This window comes from Phacochoerus africanus, chromosome 2, assembly GCF_016906955.1.
Source record: "Phacochoerus africanus isolate WHEZ1 chromosome 2, ROS_Pafr_v1, whole genome shotgun sequence".
Lineage (NCBI taxonomy): Eukaryota > Metazoa > Chordata > Mammalia > Artiodactyla > Suidae > Phacochoerus > Phacochoerus africanus.
Window position 1 is genome coordinate 96,943,676 of NC_062545.1, and position 20,388 is coordinate 96,964,063.

Genomic DNA, 20,388 nt, shown 5'->3' on the forward strand with positions numbered 1-20,388 from the left:
GCAATGTTAATGGAATTTGTATTTTTACCCCAATGCTAATGTATTTTGAGGCAAATTGTGAATGTATTCAATTATGTATACATGTGGATTTGATATATCCCCTTGAAAATAAGCTTAATAGTCTTTCAAATGACTCTCATTTTAATTGAATCATATACTGGAATTCATTCTTGTATATTTTCCTATGAAGAGTTTCTTTAATAATCATCTTGGGGCAAAAAAGAGGAAAGTGGAATGTGGTATTTATTTAACTTTTTATATATATTTGCATTCCAACTCAGATCAAACTTTTGCATATATGTTATTTTAATTTTGTATTATGCACATGTCAGTGTTATTTGTGCAAACATAACCACAAACCATATTCCCTGGACTTAGTTTGTACATTGCAGGCAACTATTGAAAGTCTATGTGATGTGAAGTATGACTGTATTTTGGTTTTGAACACTATATTAAGATATTTGAAGCTCAGCAGAACTGGTTTTTAATCCAGGCCCTGTAATTTTCCAGCTGTGTGACCTTGAGCAATTTCCTTAATCTGACCGATGTCCATCAAATTTCCTCTTTTATACACATAGGAATAATGGTAGTCACCTTTCACAGTTATTGTGAAGGTTATGAGAAAGTATATGAAAAGGCCTGGCACACAGGATACATTCAATAGAAGCTAGCTTCCTCCTCCAACATGACTTCCATTATTATAGTAATGGCCCACAAGCTATATCTATACCTGTATCAACCCATGACTATATAATCTATCATATATGTGTGTATATGTGTACATGAAAACACACAGGTATATATGTGAATATGTGTGTGTTCATACATATCTGTACCCACATATGCAGTCATACTTGAAAGAATGTACGTGTCACTTCAGCTATACCTTCAATGTAGGATCTAACCCAAAGAGGCATGAAATACACATACCCACTTTAATCCATATGTCACTCTATATAGGCCCTTGCCTACAAAAATGTGAAAGCTGATTCTATCCCCCTGCTCTGTTAATAGTACCCATGTGTACCACAGATGTATCCTACTCCATCTAGTGGAAAATCCCTCTTTCTGTCCCATGATGTCTCCTTGCACTGGCTCCAGCCATTGCCCCAACTCAAAGAACCATGCTTAAAAGAGTTCCTCTATACTTCCATTTAGGCCTGTTCCAGCGTTTTTCCTTGGTATTTCTGGACATGAGTACATCTTATTGAAATATTCCCACCTCTACTTATAGATAAGGAAAAACCTTGGAGCACCTCAACCCTCTGAGTGAACAGGACTGAATGACTGTGAGTACATGAATCTTTTCTATGTAAATGTCTTTGGATCTAGAAGGAAAACTCTATATCCTGTAACAAAGGGTTCCTATGTTATTAAATTCAGGACTACTTTGTACATATCTGTCTATCTATGGATCTATATATCTATCTTTTAATGAAAAAATTGGCCCTCCAAAACATGCTACAGGCCAATTGTTTCAAAAAGATGAGATGGTTTCGGAGTTCCTTTGACAGTGATGGAAGCCAAGTTGCTTATAGAAATTGTTAACTGTTATACATCAATTAACCCATGCAATTCAGTCCTCATTCCCTTTAGCTAGTAGATTAATTGCATGAAAATATTAAGAACAATGGAGAAAACCAGATCATCAGAGCTCTGTCTACATAGCTAATTCATTGTGTAAGTTCTTTGACCCATTCAAAATATTAAAAGTGACTGAGAAATACAGTCATGAATTTAGGTGAGGAGCAAATCTTGTTGGTTGGTTATTTAAGCCAAATAACTAGTAAACACTATAAAAAATCAGGCATGCCATTATAAATGTTCCAGTTAAGTGATCAGTTAAATGGTTATCCTATTCTTGTTGTCCATAGCACAACAAAGCGCATCCAAGTTGTGGGTGGTGTGGGAGCCCAGACACATTCGGATTGGTCTGATGGATTTTTTTCATTGCTTCACATCAGACCAGTGCTATTGCTGAGTGCATTACCTATAGGTCCAACAAAAAAAGGTAGAACCTTCTTGCTAAGAGTGCCCCACCTCCAAGATAAAAGAAAGGGCCCTAGTAGAGAAAGGTAAGAGTGACAGAGAAAGGCCAAGGTGAGGTTCACTGCTGGAACACATTTGACCTAAAATTTCTATTGCTAAGCTAATAAGTAAGACCTCATGGAAGAAGAAGAGAATTCAGACCAGAGGGTAAGTGGATTTTTCTACTCTGTGTACATAAATGAGAATTGTATGAATTTACTCAACCTGACTTACATTGTGAGAGCGTAACTCATTTCAAAGGGCTGGGTTTGTTTTGACAAATGTTGAATGTCCCAGTTTGCCTTCCTCTGACTTTGTTGAAGGAGTAAATGATGTTCATTCAAAGTATCTACAAGAAATCAGTATCTCACTCTCTGGGCTGAGGAGATAGAGAAGGAGGAAATGAAACCACCCTGCTTTCATTATGCTTAAAGTTACTTATTTGCAAAGAGGTTCTTCATCAACTAAATCTATCTGTTCTCCATGCACTGCATCTCAGTTCTGCTGCCTTTGTTGTAATGTTACATTTTGTATCTAATATTTCTTGCTACTGTTTAGAAATCATTTTGCTTACATTGGTCTTCATCAATAATTTTATGTAGCATAATCCATCACCATGTTGGATATTGGGGCAGGGAAAAGGGCACTACTTTGTCTTTCACTTGGTGCTCAGACAGCTCTTTCATATTGATTTCTTGGCTTGCATGTTTGTTAGATGATGATTTGCACTTTTTCCTGTATTGTGTTTATCCAGATTATGTTTCAGATGCATCTACAACATATCATCATTAACAACAAGCATTTATTGAACCCTTATGGGCTGTGGATGAAGCTCCAGGCTAGGTACTAGGGATAAGATGAATTTAATGTGATCCCTACCCTGGAGGATTTTTATTGTCTGTTGGATCATGCTTGTTTAAAAAAAAAAAAAAAAGATACCTAATGCCTTATGCCCAATGAGTGCTACAGGCAATAAATGCTCTTGGAATTCAAAGAAGGGAGAGATTGGTGTTGGCTAAACTGGTCAGGAAAAGGCTTTATGAATAAGACGATATTCGAGTGGCTTCTTGAAGGATAAGAAGAATATTTTTGTGGGAATATAGTGAGTTTCTGAGCACCATCGCACCAAGTTAAAAATAAAGTAATGCCTATACCTTTAAATTACAATTGCCTTATTAGTTATTTATGAGCTTAAAGCAGAGAATCAACATTTGCCTACTTTCTACAATGCTTTTTTCAGAGTTCTATTGTGAATAGCCTTATATGCCTCGTTATATACACCAAGAAAAAGTCAGCAAGTCTGTTAACTTTCTCATTGAGACTCATCGGCCTGAGTGCTGACTTTTAAGGTTGTCTTTTGGCCTTGTTTCTCCCTTCCTAAAAGTTTGAATCAGAAAAAAGTTATAGTTAATGACTTCTAAAAGCAAAGTGAATTTTTAAGATAATAGGACATTTTAAAAAGGAGCGACATTTTTGTGAATGTGGCTGCACAAATCTTCAAGAAAACACAAGTTTGACCTTGAAGAAAATATTAGTTCCCCAAGGGAAATATCCATTTATGAGCAGTTCCAGGGTTTTTCCTCTACAAGATAGATACGTACAAACATTTTCGAAGATTGAAAACTTTGCTTATTACTTTTGTGGGACTTTACTGGTCCAGATAGATATTTACTTCAGCTTATTGATGGAAACCTTGGCAGAAAAACTGTCTGTGGCCAGCAGTGCTAATATTCTAAGGACTAAGCCCTGTGACTTTCCTAATGCCAGTTCTTTTTCCAGAACTCTCTCTGTGATTTATGTTATTAAAAAAAAATCTCTGCTTTATCATTGACTTTGGCTTTGGTGGAATGAAAGGCAAGGAAGAAATGAAATCCACCTTTTCTTCATTTTGTTTCTTCACACAGCATTTATTTAAGGGACCCTGTCATGTACACAGCATAGAGCATTCTACAGACCTCCTCACTGTGGAAAAACAGGGTGAACATTTACATAAGTGAAATGGGTTGAAAAATAAAAGAATAAAGTTATTTCTATGCTTATTTTCCTTAGTCTTGTCAATAGAGCTATATTGGATTTACATTTTCTAATTAAATACAGTTCAAACTTTTCCATTTGAGAATAACATCTTAAGTGTAATTTGGACAAACATTCGGTGAGTATGAAGCCATTGTGAAGGGTTATTCCCTTTCACAAAAGCATCTCTTCCCAAATGGTGGGACATGTGCAGAGAGAGCTCATGTGCCCTTTGGGGGGTCAGGGGGTTGACTATATGCTGTCCTCCCTGCTGTCCACCAGAGTGAGGCTGGTCTAGTGTGGATCCTGAACACTTTGTGCCCAGTATGGCTATTCTCGCCTTTTTTTGTTTGTTTGTTTTGTTTGCTTCACTCCCACCATCAAAATACATAACTACCAAATGTATCCATGTGGGAGAAGTCCTTACATTTCTTATCCTTCTCATCTAACCCAGTATTGTAGGTTTTGATACCTACACGTCCATCACATCTTATGGGAACTCAAAGGTCCTCTGCATGCAATGCAAATATCAGGTGGAACAAGAGCTTTCTCTCTCAGACTTATTCATTTAACACTTCTCCTAGCCATCTTGGGTGTGGCAGGGCAGAGCCAGAGCCTGAATGTTCTAGAAAACCTCAGTGTACAGAGTTCAGTGTTTCAGTCAATTAACTCACCACCTTTGGTAACAGCCCAAGAAAAAACAGGCCTTTGATTCTCATGGAATCTGACTATATTTTCACCTTGGGGGCATCCACACAAAATCCTCCTGGCTTCCTTGTCTGGGAATACTTTCTCCTTATCTGGTAGGAACTTCCCTATTGTCTCTATGCTGAACACTGTAAGTTAGGGTAAAATTCTCCCATTGGGTTTTCCAGGCTTGGCTTCTAACCTGAAAGGGGGAGCTTTTGGAATTTAATAAACTCTCTCTTGACCAAGGCTGGTTTCAGAAAAAAACTTTTTGTCACTACGGATTCAAAACCTAATTTTCTGTTTTTCTTTTCATTCTTATTTTAACAATTCTAGTCATCTTCAAAGCAAATGATGCCTCTAACCAAATAGGAGGACTATGTGAAAATGCATAAAAATATATTAACCATGTTACAATGTCTACCTAAAACCACCGAGAAAAAAGGGCAGGGATCTAAACTCTGATTGTAGGAAAAGTGCAAGTTGGACCACAGTGGGTTTAAACAATGAGGAATGGCTCCTTATAGTCAGTGGAGCTTGATTTGGATCTCAAGGATGGAAGAAGTAGGGCAGGTGTGAAGAAGAGGGAATGGATTTTCAACCAGACTTAACATCTTCCCACATGCTTTTGGAGCTCTGGATTTATCTCTTAGCACAGTTTTTATTGTTTCTGAGTTACTCGTGTGTGTATCTTACCATAAGATTACAAATTACTTGAAGACAAAAATAAAAACTTTTTGTATTTGTATCTATAATATTACTTAGTCCCATGCTTATGCATATTAGGTCCCCAGACACATTTAAAATGTAGCATGCTAAAAACAGGATTTAAAAATTCTTTTTCCCTTAGCTCTCTCTTGTAATTTTACCTTCTGTATTAAATAAAAATATTTTACAAAATATGATTAGAAATTTACCTTAGCTATTCTTTGATACCAGTTACTCTCTTTGCTTCTTGATGTCCCATTCTTCTGATCTATGGGATTTAGATGTGGTAATCACCTTAAGTTCTTTTTTTTTTTAATTGGGGTTAAAATACACATAACATGAAATTTACAATTGACCATTTTTAAGTGTACAGTTCCTTCCTTTTTAAGGCTGAATACTATTCCATTTCATGTATATACCACATATATACCACATTTTATGTACCCGTATTCTTAAGTTTGTGGTGAAGACAAGATGTTCATTACTATCCAATGTGTGTGTGTGTGTGTGTGTGTGTGACTTTATTATCTTCATATAATGAAATATTTGACCATTTGACTCAAGGGTGTAACTATGGTCCTTTCTAAAAAGAGTATATGATGAGATATCACCAGAAACAGGACTTACTCTAAGGCAGTTAAGAGTAGTTTTTTAGGCCAAGTATAGTAGTAGCTTAGATTTTTTTTAAATAAAAATAAAAATGTTATTATGTTATTTTATGCCTTAAAGGGTTGGTTTTTTTTGTTTGTTTGTTTGTTTGTGAGTCACTGAAGTGGCTGGAGATATCAAATGGAAGTACCCTAGACCAATGATACTGAAACATACTCTGCACAGAAGGTGTAGGGGGGGTCAAAATGTGGGCACTGGTTTCAGTGGCACCCTGGTAGGTTCTCACAGTACACACACATTTTAAAATCTCTAGAAGTCTTGCTGCCAAAAGAAAACAAAACCAAAAAGTTCCCTCAAAGCCCCATGCTTAATTTATTTCATCTAGCATTTTCCAAGCACAGCTGAACTCAGAATCATTTTGTTGTTGTTTCTGTTGTTGTCGTTATTTTGATAATACTTCAAAATGTTCTGGATTAAACCAAGGTAAAATCTTTAAGAAGATAAAAAGGGTGAGAGCATTGGAAAAAGTGAAAAAGTGGGTCCTCTCAAGAACCTTGAGCTGAGTGGATTGTGAGACACAGATAAATAAATTTTCTTCTATGTTCCCATAATTAGGACAAAGACACTTAGGTTCATGGTCAGCTAATTCATCTGTTAGTTAAAAAAAAAAAGCCTTTTAGGAGTTCCCATTGTGGCGCAGAGGAAATGAATCTGACCAGGGACCATGAGGTTGAGGGTTCAATCCCTGGCCTCGCTCAGTGGGTTAAGGATCCAGCATTGCCGTGAGCTGTGGTGTAGGTTGCAGACACGGCTCGGATCTGGCATTGCCGTGGCTGTGGTGCAGGCCGGCAGCTGTAGCTCTGATTTGATCCCTAGCCTGGGAACCTCCATATGCCACAGGTGCGGCCCTAAAAGCAAAGTAAAATGAAATGAAATGAAATAAAATAAAATAAAATAAAGCCCTTTAGCTAAATTTAACGATTTATCTTGTGTCCACATAAAAAAAATTGAGAGATAAATGTAATAAGCAATTTCAATACTTTTCATCTGTGTTTTTGAGGAAGACACAGCAAAATTATTTAAATCAGTTGATATATTTAAATAAATATATAAAAATTTATTTAAATAGAAGGTAGTTTACTTTTTTTTTTCTTTTTTAGGGCCACAGCTGAGGCATCTGGAGTTCCCAGGCTAGGGGTTGAATTGGAACTACACCTGCTGGCCTACACCATAGCCACAGCAACACGGGATCCGAGCCCTGCCTACGACCTACACCATAGCTTACAGCAATGCCAGATCCTTAACCCACTGAACGAGGCCAGGGATCAAACCCACATCCTCATGGATACTAATCAGGTTCATTACCACTGAGCCACAAGAGGAACTCCAGGAGGTTGTTTAAGTTACCTTTATCTTATAGTCTTTTGATCTGTGACGCAAGAAAAAAGTGAAGGTGGTTAAGCCTTTGTTAGAAGCATGTTCACCACAGAGAACTGAGTGTCAGCTAAGGTTTCTCCAAGTGGTAGAATCTAGTGAGGAAGGGAAGTGGGTAAAAGGTGGAAGGAGATCATAAAGCTGTGGATGAAATATTAAGGGAATTCTGTGAGACTCATAGGAAAAGACACATTTGAAAAAGAACAAAGAGTAATTTAAAAACACCCATTTTCTGTTTTCTTGCTTCTGTGGACCTCAAATGCCAGTTACTAAAGACTTTTCATAACTTGGTAAATTTCTCATTGTTTCTCATTGTTTTCCTCTGTTTTCTGAATTTTCCTGATTAAACACATTTAGCTTACTTTTTAAATTGAAATATAGTTGATTTACAATGTTATGTGAATTTTGGCTGTACAAAAAAGTGACTCAGTTATACACATATATTCTTTTTTATATTCTTTTCCATTATGGTTTATCTCAGGATATTGAATATAATTCCCTCTACTATACAGTAGGACCTTGTTGTTTATTCATTCTCCGTGTAATAGTTTGCATCTGCATTTAGCTTACTATTAAATAAGCAAGGGGGTTATTAAGGGATGAGAGGCAGGAAAATACATTAAGAAACTATATTTTAGGAAGGAGATTGTCCCTGTAATGAAATGAAGTGAATACCAACATATAAGGACAGGGCGTAGGTGGGTAGGTTAGGGAACAACCAACACACAAATCAGACAGACTGTGAAGCTATTAAAGGTTTAAGAAGTAGTCTGCAAGGCTGACCCTTATTTAAGGTTAAGACTTTAAATCTTAGCTCAATGATAGATGTTCTGTAGGAAGCTAAGTTAATGTGGTCAGGTTTTCTGACCACTAGTAGGCATGCAGGAGATGGTTGGTATATGAATAGTAGTCTTAGGACATTATTAGATTTTAAAAAACATTAATAACATTATGAGATTTAAAAAAATGAATGATATTGATCTTTATCAGATAAATTCATCATAATAGAGCTAGGAAATACTCACTCCGGATAGTGAGCAGATTGCTGATTTGAAAGCTGGAAAAAATGCTTCAAGAACAAAATGTCATCCAGTCATGCTTAAAGCAAGCCATCTAGTGGAGTGACCACCTTTGCTGGGTTTATCTTGCAAGAGAGTGTCTCTGAGGTAAATGTCATTTAAAAAGAAATGCCAAGTCTTTTGGGTAATCAGAGGTATCCAGGTAATTATTAGTCACAAATTGAATATTAGTTGCATCATTGCTCAGTCCTAGGTTTCTAGGTTCTGTTATGGGGAAAAACTACTTATCAAACACAATGTTTTAGGACCCATAAATTCATCAAGTTGAGACAGAGTTTTAAATTTACCTGATTTAGGTTTGACTTGGGCTTCTAAGTGAGTCCATGGGTAAGCCTGTCTTCCTGCTGTCAGAGGCCTTAGACCTTGGGGAAGATCATGAAGCTATTTGGGATATAATCACCATCACTTCTGCCGAAGGTATTTAAAAGCTATCACTGGAACCCTTTGAATTACAAGACTTAGAAACTTACCTTGAACCACTTTGAACAAAAGGGAATGTTGGGGTCTGTGTATGTTTTTCTAGGGCTACCATGACAACGTGCCACAAACTGGGTGGCTTAAACAACAGAAATGCATTTTCTCTCATTTCTGGAGGCTAGAAGTCCAAGAGCAAGGTGTTGGCAGATTTGTTTTTGTCTGAGGCCTCCTTGGCTTATAGACAGCTGCCTTATCCCTGTGTCTTCACATAGTCCTTCCTCTGTACATCGAATCTCTAGTGTCTCTTAGTGTATCCAAATTTCCTGTTCTTATAAAGACATCAGTCATATTAGATTAGGGCCTGCTGAACACCTTTATTTTAATGTAACTGCCTCTCTAAAGGCCCTATCATCAAATATAGTCACATTTTGAGGTACTGGGGGTTAGAGATTCAATATATGAATTTGGAAGGAGGCACAATTCAGCCCCATAATATAGCCATTTGATCGAATCTAACTGGCAGCATGAGAGCTGGAGTGGGAAAATACGGGATCAAACATGGCCAAGATTCTGTTCCTATCAAAATTCTTTGTTCTCTCTCAGTCGGCTTCATCATTCCAGAATAGCTGCTCCATAGGAGGGAATCATGGCTTGCAGCACTGTTAGCTCCTTGTCTTTAGTACCTTATTAGAAAGGAAAAGAAGGCCCTCTTTCCAGCTTGAGCTTGAAACAACCTGAAGAAAGCCACTGCCTGGCCTACCTTGCATCAGGTGGTTTTCCATGAAGCCATCAGTGTGGCCATTAGCAGTGAATAACTAGTTCACATCCAACCAGCGCCCATTGCCTGATCAGTCACTGTGGCCAGGGAGGCGGGATTTTACCAACATGGCAGCCCTCATCTATAACATACTTCAGGAGTAAGTTGATAGGGAAGAGGAAGCGTTCTCTCAAAGAACCTTATCACAAGGGGAAGTGTGACCCAGACATTACAGTGTACTTTTTGCAGTCAAACACAGTCAAAGAAGCAGGAAAATGAAAACTCAATGTAAGAAGGACTTTGAATACTGATCTAATCCAACACTAATTAGGAAAAATGCAAAGATTGGTAGGGTATCACTTGGCGGGAACATCCAACAGAATTCTGGGGATCAGCAAAGCCTTCACATAGGTATTGACCTTAAAGAAAAGTCCCAGGAGGAGAAAGCTAGTGAAGCAAAGTGAAACATAGGTTGGGATGCAAAGGCTTGTGTGGGGACCTTATGTATTTGAACAGGGTGAGTGACATGTAAAAGCTGAGGCTGGAGAATCATGTCTTCAGAATAAGTAGTTTGAAAAGCATACAATGGATCATAGGTGATCCTGTATTTCTTACTGTTTTCCCAATGAAACAATAAACTTAGAACTTCCATTAAGATAAAGGTGTGATGGGGAGATGGGAAAGGATAGAATCATTTGCTTTGGTTTCTTTTATAAAGTTTAACATTTCCATAGCCTGGGTAGAGAAATATTAATCTCGGCTCTGACATTAACTGTGACTCTGGATTAGGAACACCCCCTCTCGGTTTACTCATCTATTTCCAATAAAAGGATTTTTTTCTTGTATGAACTTCTGAGACCCTTCTAGGTCAGTTGGTTATGACTTATTTTTCTGTTCAACAAGTATGTATTTTGAAAACTGGTTATCAGCTCCATCTGGCCTTAGTACTGGCCTCTGTTTTGGAATGCAAAAATCTGTATTTGGCCTGGGTCCTGTCCATGAAAAACTGCAGACTAATCATCAAGGCTTAATGTGAACAATGGAATATTAGTGCCAGGTCACTGTACTGAAACTGACATGTGAGAGATACAGATAGTTCTGATTAAAGGGTCAGAGGAGGGGAGGGACTGCAGTGGCGAGACAAGCTTAGCAATATGGAGGGATTTCAACTGAACTCTGAGGAGAGTTGGAGAGTCGTAATTAACATAGACAAAAGGGGTGAGGTCATGAAGAAAGGGGGATGGGTACCAGCTGGAGGGAGCTATGAGCAAGAGAGAAGAGTTGGAAAGGGCAATGTTTAGCCCAGATGGAAGAACCCAGGTCACTTGCAGAGGCCATCACCTGCCCTTCTGAATATCGCTGTGTATGATCTCTTTTAAATATTCTAGACCATTTTTTATCCTACTGTTTGACACTTTGTATGTTAACTTCTGGAGATCAACTCCCCCAGGAACTGGTCCTACTCATGGGAAGTCACCACTTAGGGAGTTTAAATAATGCAAGATGTTCTCCCCATTTGTCTGCCCTCACATTCCCCAGTGACACTCAGCTATCATCACGAAAACCCTTTACCTCCCTCTCAGTCCCACACAGGCTTCAGCCAACCCACCAAGGCCAACACTGCATGAGAAGTACCTGAATGCTGCCATCTCTATCATCATACTCTCCATCACTGACAGTCATGGCCAACATGACTGCATGTCACCTTGTGCTAAGGCTTTTATAATTATCCTTCAATTTAATCCTTCCAAAAACCCTGTGAGGTGGATTTTATATTATTATATCCATTTTTCCATATGAAGAAAATAATGCCTAGAGATGCTTAGTCACCTGTCTAAGGTCAGAGAGGCAGTAAGTGATGGACCTGGGACTTAGACTCTGGCCTCTGACAGCAGGGAACTCACAATCACTGTGCATGTGAGGTCACAAAGGATGAAATTTCAGGATAAGAAATAGCCCTGCTATGAGTGGTTTTCACCATTGCGCAGAGTATCCAGACCTTCGTTAATCAATGAGGGATCCTGCTCTGTCATCCTTGATGGACTATTTGGTTGGTGACTGTGCTGGGGCACAGAAAACTTAGGGGTAAATTTTCTGGGTAACAGAAAATTTAGGGGTAGAGTTGGGCTTTAAAGAAAATACAGAATTTTTGCTAACTAAAGGAGAAAGGAGGTATTTCAAGAATGGACTTTCCACAAAACAGGTATGAATGTGGATATTATTCAGGCAGGACTGTGGGTGGAGGGACACAGAAGCATTGAGCAGGAGCATGGATGTGGAGCCAGGTAGAGCTGGCCTTACCAAGGCCATGGACAAGTCGCAACTTCTCTGAACCTCAGTTTCCTCATCTGTAAAGGGATGCTATGAGAAAGGTTATGGTGAAGATTATTCTTTTAAAATTCTGCAACAGTGCCAACCAAAGAATAAACTTTCGATAAATGGTAGCCCTATTTTTTAATTGTTTTTATGACTGAGGACTGAAATCCTGTATATCTCCCCAGGCAGCAAGGGATCACTCCTACCTGGAAACTCTATCACCTAATCGAGCCATTTTCCTTCCTGTTTTATCAGTTCACCTGTGCAATTATTTCATTGGTGAACACTTATCTAACCCCTATCATATATCAAGCACAGTGGAAACAAAAGCAAAGAGGATCTTTAGATGGATATATATATATATATATATATATATATATATATATATATAATATATTATATAACATCCACATAATAATATAATTATAACATTCATATAATTATATGCATAATATAATATAAATAATATATAAAATATAATATAAAATGCATTATATATATGCATTTTTTGTCTCCCATCTAGAATATAAGGAACTAAAAATTTGTTATTTACCATCCTGCATGTTTGAACACTTGGAGAAAAGCAAACACAGTCAAAAATCCATGTCCTCATGATGGATAGTCAGGAGGAAACTCAACCAGAAATAGGCTCAAATTTCTAATGGTTTTCATGGGGTGTGTGTTTGTGTGTTTCTGTGATCAGCCCCTCGATTAGATTTCCACAACCTGTCTTACAAGGGAGAACCCTACCCTTTTTCCCATTGACGAGAGTGGACAGAGACACCCCCTCCAGTTCCCAGGAGTGCTCTGAGACTAAGCTTGCCCTGAGGTCCAAAGACGGGAGGTCATCTGTCATGGCCAGAGCCTGAGGCTGGGCTTTGGAGGCTGGCAGAGCCCCAAGACTCTGGGATCTTCTTCACTGGAGTTGAGCTCCACGGGGGTAACTCTGGGGAAATGGGGCCTTTGTGAAATGCTCCTTTGATGAAAAGCAAAATATAAGTACAAATTGCTATTATGTCAGCTTCTGAGGAGCCACTTCAATCCATTTGGGCACCTTTGATTTTATTCTCCAATTGCCTTCCTCCTTCAAAAAAATTAATAAGAGCATGTTTTCATCTGGCATCCAGGGAGTAATTTATTTATTTAAAGTAATGATACAGTTTCAGCATAATCTCTGGTTCCCAAGGGGGAAGGAGACTCTTTGAATGATTTATTTTTCCCATCCTTGAAGTGCCAGGGCTACCAGGCTGTGGTGGGGAGTGGTGGTGTCCCACAACCCGGTGCCATGGCAACGAGCAGAGTGTCTGGGGTTACTGGGAAGGAGGGGCAGGGAGAATGGTCTCACAACTTTCTTCTTTCCCTCTCTCTGCCGCAAATTCCTCCTTCAAGGAAACGGAGGGGTAAAATACAATGAGGCCTCCGATCAGCTGAGGAAGATGAATAGCATCACGGCCAAGTCAGCTCAGGACGCAAGGTAGAGGCACCATGACCAAGGTCAGGGGCAGATGGGAGGGTGACTATTCCAGGTTTCCTCTTCCCAGAACAGAGTCAGGTGTGGGGCTCTCAGACTGGTGGAGTGGGCTCAGCTATGGGACACAGGAAGCATTTAGAAATCTTGGTCTCCAATTGGTCCTGAGGGACAGAAGTAGCATCTCTACTAGGAAAACCAGTGTTGTTGGACACTTATCTGCCCGTCGGTGTTTTAAATATTTTATATGCATTACTTCACTTAGCATTTATATGAAGCACATACCACTGTGATTCTCATATTATGGATAAATAAAATGAAGCTTATGGCAATCAGATTTCTTGCTCAAGGTCACACAGCTAGTCAGTGATAGATTGGGAATCAAAACTAAGGTTGGCTCCAAATTTGTAACAACAATTGTTGCCTCTCAATTGACTGGATTGTTTGGGGAAGGCTGATGAGGGTGGTTATATTGGCTGAGATTACTTTTGATTACAAGCAATAAAAAACCTGAGTTACAATGACAAACAGGGGTTGACTTTCCTCTCCTAATAAGAGTCTGGAGTAAGGCAGCTGTGGTACACAGTCAACAGTTCAGTGGCGGCTAGGCTGATCCTTTGCCCTTTCTACCTGCACATCACCTTCTTGTCACAAGAAGGCTGTACAACTCCAGACATCACATCTTTATTCGAGGCAGGAAGACAGCAAGGAGAAAGGTGCAAGCCAGCACTATTTGTCTCCTTCTAGCAAGGAAGAAAATTCCTTTCAGGACCAACCTCTCCCCCAAGAAAAGAAGACTTCTTAGGTCTCATTGATGAGAAGGGGATGACAGGGCTTCCCCTAGCTAGAAGGAAGACTGAGGAAAGGAATTGTTTGTCTCTCTGCTTCCTACACAAGAAGGACAGGAGTGACTTTATGCAACTGCTCCACAGCTAAAACGTGACATGGACTTTGGACAGTTAGAGAGAAGGGGGCAGGGGTTGCCAGAGAAGAAAAGTACAAGTGTAAAGATGGTGAGGTGAGGATAGGTCTGGATCCCAGGTTGTGTGGGAAACCGGTGGAAACACAGATTGGAAAGCTGACTGGGTCTTGGACTATAGCAGAATTTAAGTCCTTATCCTGAAAGCCACCTTCATCTTTACAGGCACACACTGTTTTTTTCCCTGCTCCTGTCAGCCACATCCTCTTGCTTTAACAAGACGCATGTGTTAATTACTTTAATTTGCTAAATTTCAGACTTGCCCCAAGGCTTGGGGATGGATGCCACTGTAGGAAAAAAAGGCTCTAGGTTCATATATGAAGAGAGCCTTTGTGCTTCATTTAAAGTAGATTATATCCCTTTAAACAGATAATGGAAGAATTCTTCTTTTTCCACTTTCATTTTCTCATTGGGGATGTCCTTTACAGAATACAAGAATCTGTCATTGATTAGAGGAATTAAAAATAAGAGAGAGTGACAATAGGGTTTGTGGTAGGTGACAGGATATGAGATGATTGATTATTTTTATTACAGCATTTTCTTTAAAGTTGGATTGTATTTTGGTAAAAAGAAAAGGGAAAATATTTAGGGTCATTAAAAAAATATGTAGTCAAGTTATCATGGTGGTGGCTCTAGTAGCAAAATGTGATTGTCAGAAACTTTTCTAGAGGTGGCGCTGTTACTAGTAGGCCTGGGAGCTCTCTCTGGGAGCCCTCTTGGCTGTATCTTTTTGTGGACACCCTCCACCCCCTTCCTGCCACCAAGGGAGGCACTCTGTGTCTTTTGGGTCCTTACAGCCTCTTCTAGAGTCTCTAATTTAGAGGTCATGCCTAGAGTACTGCTACAAACTCATGACATGGGCCATCAGTGTTCCTCTTGGAAGAGGATTTCTTCATGAGGGCCTCGGGGCCTGCCCCTTCTAGCCTTCTCTATCCTGCAGGGTAACCAGAAGTCCAGAGTGTTTCTCACAGGGGCCCCTGCTGAGCTCTTCCCTAGCATTGGCTGCCTTTTGCTTTCATTCTACCTTGACCTAAAATACTACCCTCACCATTTTCCACATGAAAGCTAATGACATTTAGCTGTCTGCAAACTCAGAACCTGGGTAGATGCTTTGGGAGGCTTTAGGGAAACACCCCAGTGCTCACAGCCCAGTTCTGGCTGCCTCGCCTGGCTGTCACCCTTTGCAGACCCTGTACCTTCAATATCCAGCACACTTGTCAATGACTGTCCGTGGTCATGCAGCCCCTGCGTATGTGGCCCAGTCCACCTCCCCACTGGTTTCTGTGTCTGAGAGCAGGCCTGGTGGGCCAGCTGGCCTTCTCCAGCACACCCTTCCCCTCACCAATATCACTCCATCTCCCAGGGCAGAAATCACAGAAACTGCTGAAATCTGGTGCCTGGAGACCCTCTCCAATTTTTAGCAAGACTGTTTGGTTTGGCATGTACATGTTTCCTGTATGCCTGTTCTGTGCATTATTGGTCTACAGGCATTTCAGAAAGCAGACAAAGTGTAAGCTTTAATAAAATAAGCTCAAGAAGGCATGACTTGACCCAAACATTCATTTACTTATTGATTTCTTCTCTTGAAAGCCCTTATGCTGAGTTAGGCCCTGTGGTAAGTGCTAGGGATAGACACAAATAGAAGCCAGTTCCTTCCTTCCAGAGGATTAGAAGTCAGGAGTTGATAACTGAGGAGTTAGATGTTGAAAAAACTCAGAATTTGAGATTTGAATAATAGATACAACCTCCTTAGAGTGAAGCCAACAATTTTCCCCATAGACTAGGCTATTTAATAAATAAATGCTCCCCCTGCAACCTCACTCCCTGCCTCCCAACACTTGCTTTCTTGGTGGATGAGATGATGCTAAATGAGTTCTGCCATGTCACCCCTCCATGGAGAAACTTTCTCTAGCTTTCATCTTCTTACACTAGCATGGCCAGATCTTCACACTTTGTTTTGAACCCACTTCCCAACCTATGTCTACAGATATGCCCTCTGGCACTGAACATGGTGTCAACTCAAGTGCTTCACCTTCCTTCGAGGACAGAGGTCATCCCACACACTGTTTATATCACTTCTTCTCTAGTCTCTTCACTCGAAATTCTACTCACCAGTTCAAGATGAAGTACAACCTAATCTAACCCAGGAATATGTGGCTGGGTTCCTGGTGGGACTCATCCTTCCACCCCATGGAATGAACATGGATTTGCATGTGTTTGCTGTATAAACTTGGGCAAGTTAGTAAATATCCCTGTGCATCAGTCTCCCCATCTGTAAAATGGGATCAATTATAAGACAAATTTCAAGTATCACATGAATGATGTCAAATGCTATTTAGAATTTATCATCAAAACTGTCATTATCATTAATGTTATCAACTTGTCTCACTCTTGAAGAATTAATCCTGGATGCCATCAGATCATTGCGGTTCCTCCCCTTGTCCCTCCTTTTTGCCTCATGAGGTCTTACTCATTTTTTTCGTAGCCATAAAAGATTAACACAGGAGTTCCCGTCGTGGCTCAGTGGTTAACGAATCCGACTAGGAACCATGAGGTTGCGGGTTCGGTCCCTGCCCTTGCTCAGAGGGTTAACGATCCGGCGTTGCCCTGAGCTGTGGTGTAGGTTGCAGACGTGGCTCGGATCCCGCGTTGCTGTGGCTCTGGCGTAGGCCGGTGGCTACAGCTCCGATTCAACCCCTAGCCTGGGAACCTCCATATGCCGCGGGAGTGGCCCAAGAAATAGCAACAACAACAACAACAACAACAACAAAAGACAAAAAAAAAAGATTAACACAAATTTGGGGTTCCTACTGGGGCACAGCAGGTTAAGGATCTGGCATTGTCTCTACAGTGGCTCTAATTCTTTGACATTCCAGTAGCTACTTATATATGGGTGTGGGTTCAATCCCAGGCCTGGCACAGTGGGTTAAAGACCCAGTGTTGCCAAAGCTGTGGTGTAGGTCATAGCTGTGGCTCAGATTCTTATCCCTGACCGGGAACTTCCACATGCTGTTGGTATGGCTGAAAGGAAAAAAAAAAAATGGTTAGCACAAACGTAGTGGCTTAAACAACACAAATTTATTATCTTACAATTCTGCACATCAGAAGTCCAACACAGACCAAAATCAAGGTGTTGGCAGACTGTGTTCCTTCCTGGAGGCTCTCAGGGAGAATTCATTTTCTTGCTTTTTCCAGTTTCTAGATACCTTCTGCATTTTTGTCTGGTGGATCTTTCTTCCAGCTGAAGCCAGTAACAGTAACACTGCCACTATCTCAACTATCCTTCTGTGGTCACACCTCTGACCATGTCCAGGAAAGGGGCTCCAGTTTTTTGTTTTTTTTTTAAGTTTTATTTAAGTATAGCTGATTTACAATGTTGTGATAATTTCTGCTGTACAACAAGGTGATTCCGTTATACATATACACACATCCACTATTTCCCAGATTATTTTCCCATAGAGATCATCACAGAATATTGGGTGGAGGTTCCTGGGAAAGGGGCTCCAGTTTTAAGGACCCGTGCAATGAGATTACACCCCTCCAAGTAAGCTAATCCAGAAGGAACATCTCCCCATCTCAGGGCCCTTAACCTAACCACATTTGCAACGTCCATTGTCCAAGTAAGGTGACATCGTCTCAGATTGTAGGGATTAGGATGTGGACATCTTTGGGATTGATTACTCCGCTGTCACAAGATCCTTGAAGACAGATCTTCTCTTTTCCTCCAACTATTCCTCTTGGGGCCTAGCATATGAAAGGCTTTAAGAAATATTGTTGAACTGAATCCAACCCTCATAGAGTGTCAGGAAGAAAGACTCAAAGAAAATTTTGAAGAGTGTGTTGTTGTTTTCTAGAAAAATATTTTCCTAATATTATTCCTGCAAATTATTGGAATAAATTGTTATGTGTTAATACCTCAGGCAGGAAAAAAACAAACAAACAAAGCTTTTTTGAGTTCAGTTTGCAATTACATTAAATATTTAACAACAACAACAAAATAAGCGTATTAGCAGGAGTGCCAAAGCCCAGTGTCTTACAGTCCCCTACACAGCCTGTGGGAACACCACGGAGTAGAATGGCATTGCCTTTCAAGCCTCATGGACCAATGCACAAAGCGTTTCATCTGCCATGGCCAGAAGATAACCAAATAATAAAGTCCTGAGGAGTTCCTGTTGTGGCTCAGCAGAAACAAATCCAACTAGCATCCATGAGGATGTGGGTTTGATCCCTGGCCCCGCTCAGTGGGTTAAGGATCCAGTGTTGCCAGTGAGCTGTGGTATAGGTAGCAGATATGGCTCAGATCTCATGTTGCTATGGCGTAGATCAGCAGCTGTCTGATTTGACACCTAGCCTGGGAACTTCCACATGCCATGAGTGCCCTAAAAAGCAAAATGCAAAAAACTGAACAAGCAAACAAATCAAAAACAAATAATAAAGTCTTGGCATCCTGATGGTCAAGATAGCACCTTCTTAAATGGCTACACTAAAAAGCTTTTTTTTATCTCCAGCAAGGATACTCTGAGCCTTTCCTTCTTGTCACTCAAAATATGTCCAAATAATCATCTTCACATGCTCTTTGGTGTTTTCTTTTAGCATGGCCACAAGGCAAATGGCATAGGCAAAAGGCATGAGTGATAACAGTGAAGGAGAGGCGGGGCATGGGGTGGTGCTGTTTGGAGAGTGGTATGTACTTCAGTTACACAGTGCTGTGGGGATGCACATTAGGAATTACATCCTTCATTCAATAAGTAGTTATTTAGCATCTATGGGTGTTGTGGGTTTCCCAATGAATACCCCTGTGGAGTGTTTATAATTTGGTAGTAAAAAGAATTTTTCAAATAAGTAAGTATATATGTCAAAAGTATTACCAAAGAAGAAAAATAGAGTACTCTGGGAAGAAGCAACAGATGAAGCTGGAAGCCTTTCCTAAAACACTTTGAGAACTAGGCTAAAGGATTTCAACTGAGCCAATTGTAATAATGAAAACACAAAATAATGAGAATTTGAATAAGGGTTGAACCCATGGAAACAGAAAAGGAAGGATCAACTAAGTCGTGATACTAACACATCTCAACCCATTGTTCTAATTCTTTTGCATTCCAGTGGCTGTTTAGAAATAAGAAAAAACTAACCAAGTTCGATTCCAGCTCTGAAATCCTTTTAGTAAACCAAGGTACACAAAGCTGATATCATAGACAATTTCTTTGTGACCCAACACAAGAGACTATATTTAAATACATTGTGGGCTGTCATTTAAAAAAGATCTGTTATATATTCCGCTTAATTGGTTTAGTCACTAAGGGCTTTAAAGAACAACAAGCCATCTCCAAACTGGGTGTCATAGAAGGTGCCCTTAGGCAACCATGGCCCCCTTCAGAGGCATACCCAGGAAACTATAGGATAATATGATTAAAATATAGTCAAGTGTATGATATGTGGAACAGGCTACCAGAGCTGTGTTGGTTCAGGATGTCTGTGGGAGAAGAGGTCATAGGTTAACTTCTTACACCCCAATTTTTCTCCAACTTAAATGTTTACAGGAGATTTTTACCACTCAAAATACATTATTTTTGGTCACATATTTTCTTCTTGCAGTTGTCTTTGAAATTGCAAAAAAAATATTAGATTTCCTTAGTTCTCTCTACTTTCTAACAACTTCCTAGTCCTAAGAGTGATTGGACAGTGGAATCTGCCTATTGGAATAGCAGTGAGGGGCTGCCCCTCAAGGGCTACCCACTGACCCCAAGTGACCATCTTTCTGCCACATCATAGAAGGGGTTCCTGTACTGTTTGGGAGATTCCACAATTTGACCTATTAAAATCAATTTTCTCCTAAACTCACAGGCTAATCAAGACACATTATCGTAATGCTACCTTGTTCACAATGATCTGT

The 20,388-nt window shown here is 39.9% G+C and overlaps 1 protein-coding gene across 8 annotated transcripts in view; it reads left to right on the top strand.

Annotated features, from left to right (window-relative positions):
- SLC14A2 (solute carrier family 14 member 2) overlaps positions 1-20,388 on the top strand; it is a 471,990-nt gene that overhangs the window by 8,309 nt on the left and 443,293 nt on the right. For 7 of the 8 annotated variants that reach the window (XM_047763964.1, XM_047763938.1, XM_047763920.1 and 4 more), the window contains exon 2: positions 1,159-1,289. The gene's annotated coding sequence lies outside the window, so the exon portion shown is untranslated. The remainder of the gene's footprint in view (positions 1-1,158; positions 1,290-20,388) is intronic. The other variant, XM_047763921.1, reaches the window with a different exon arrangement.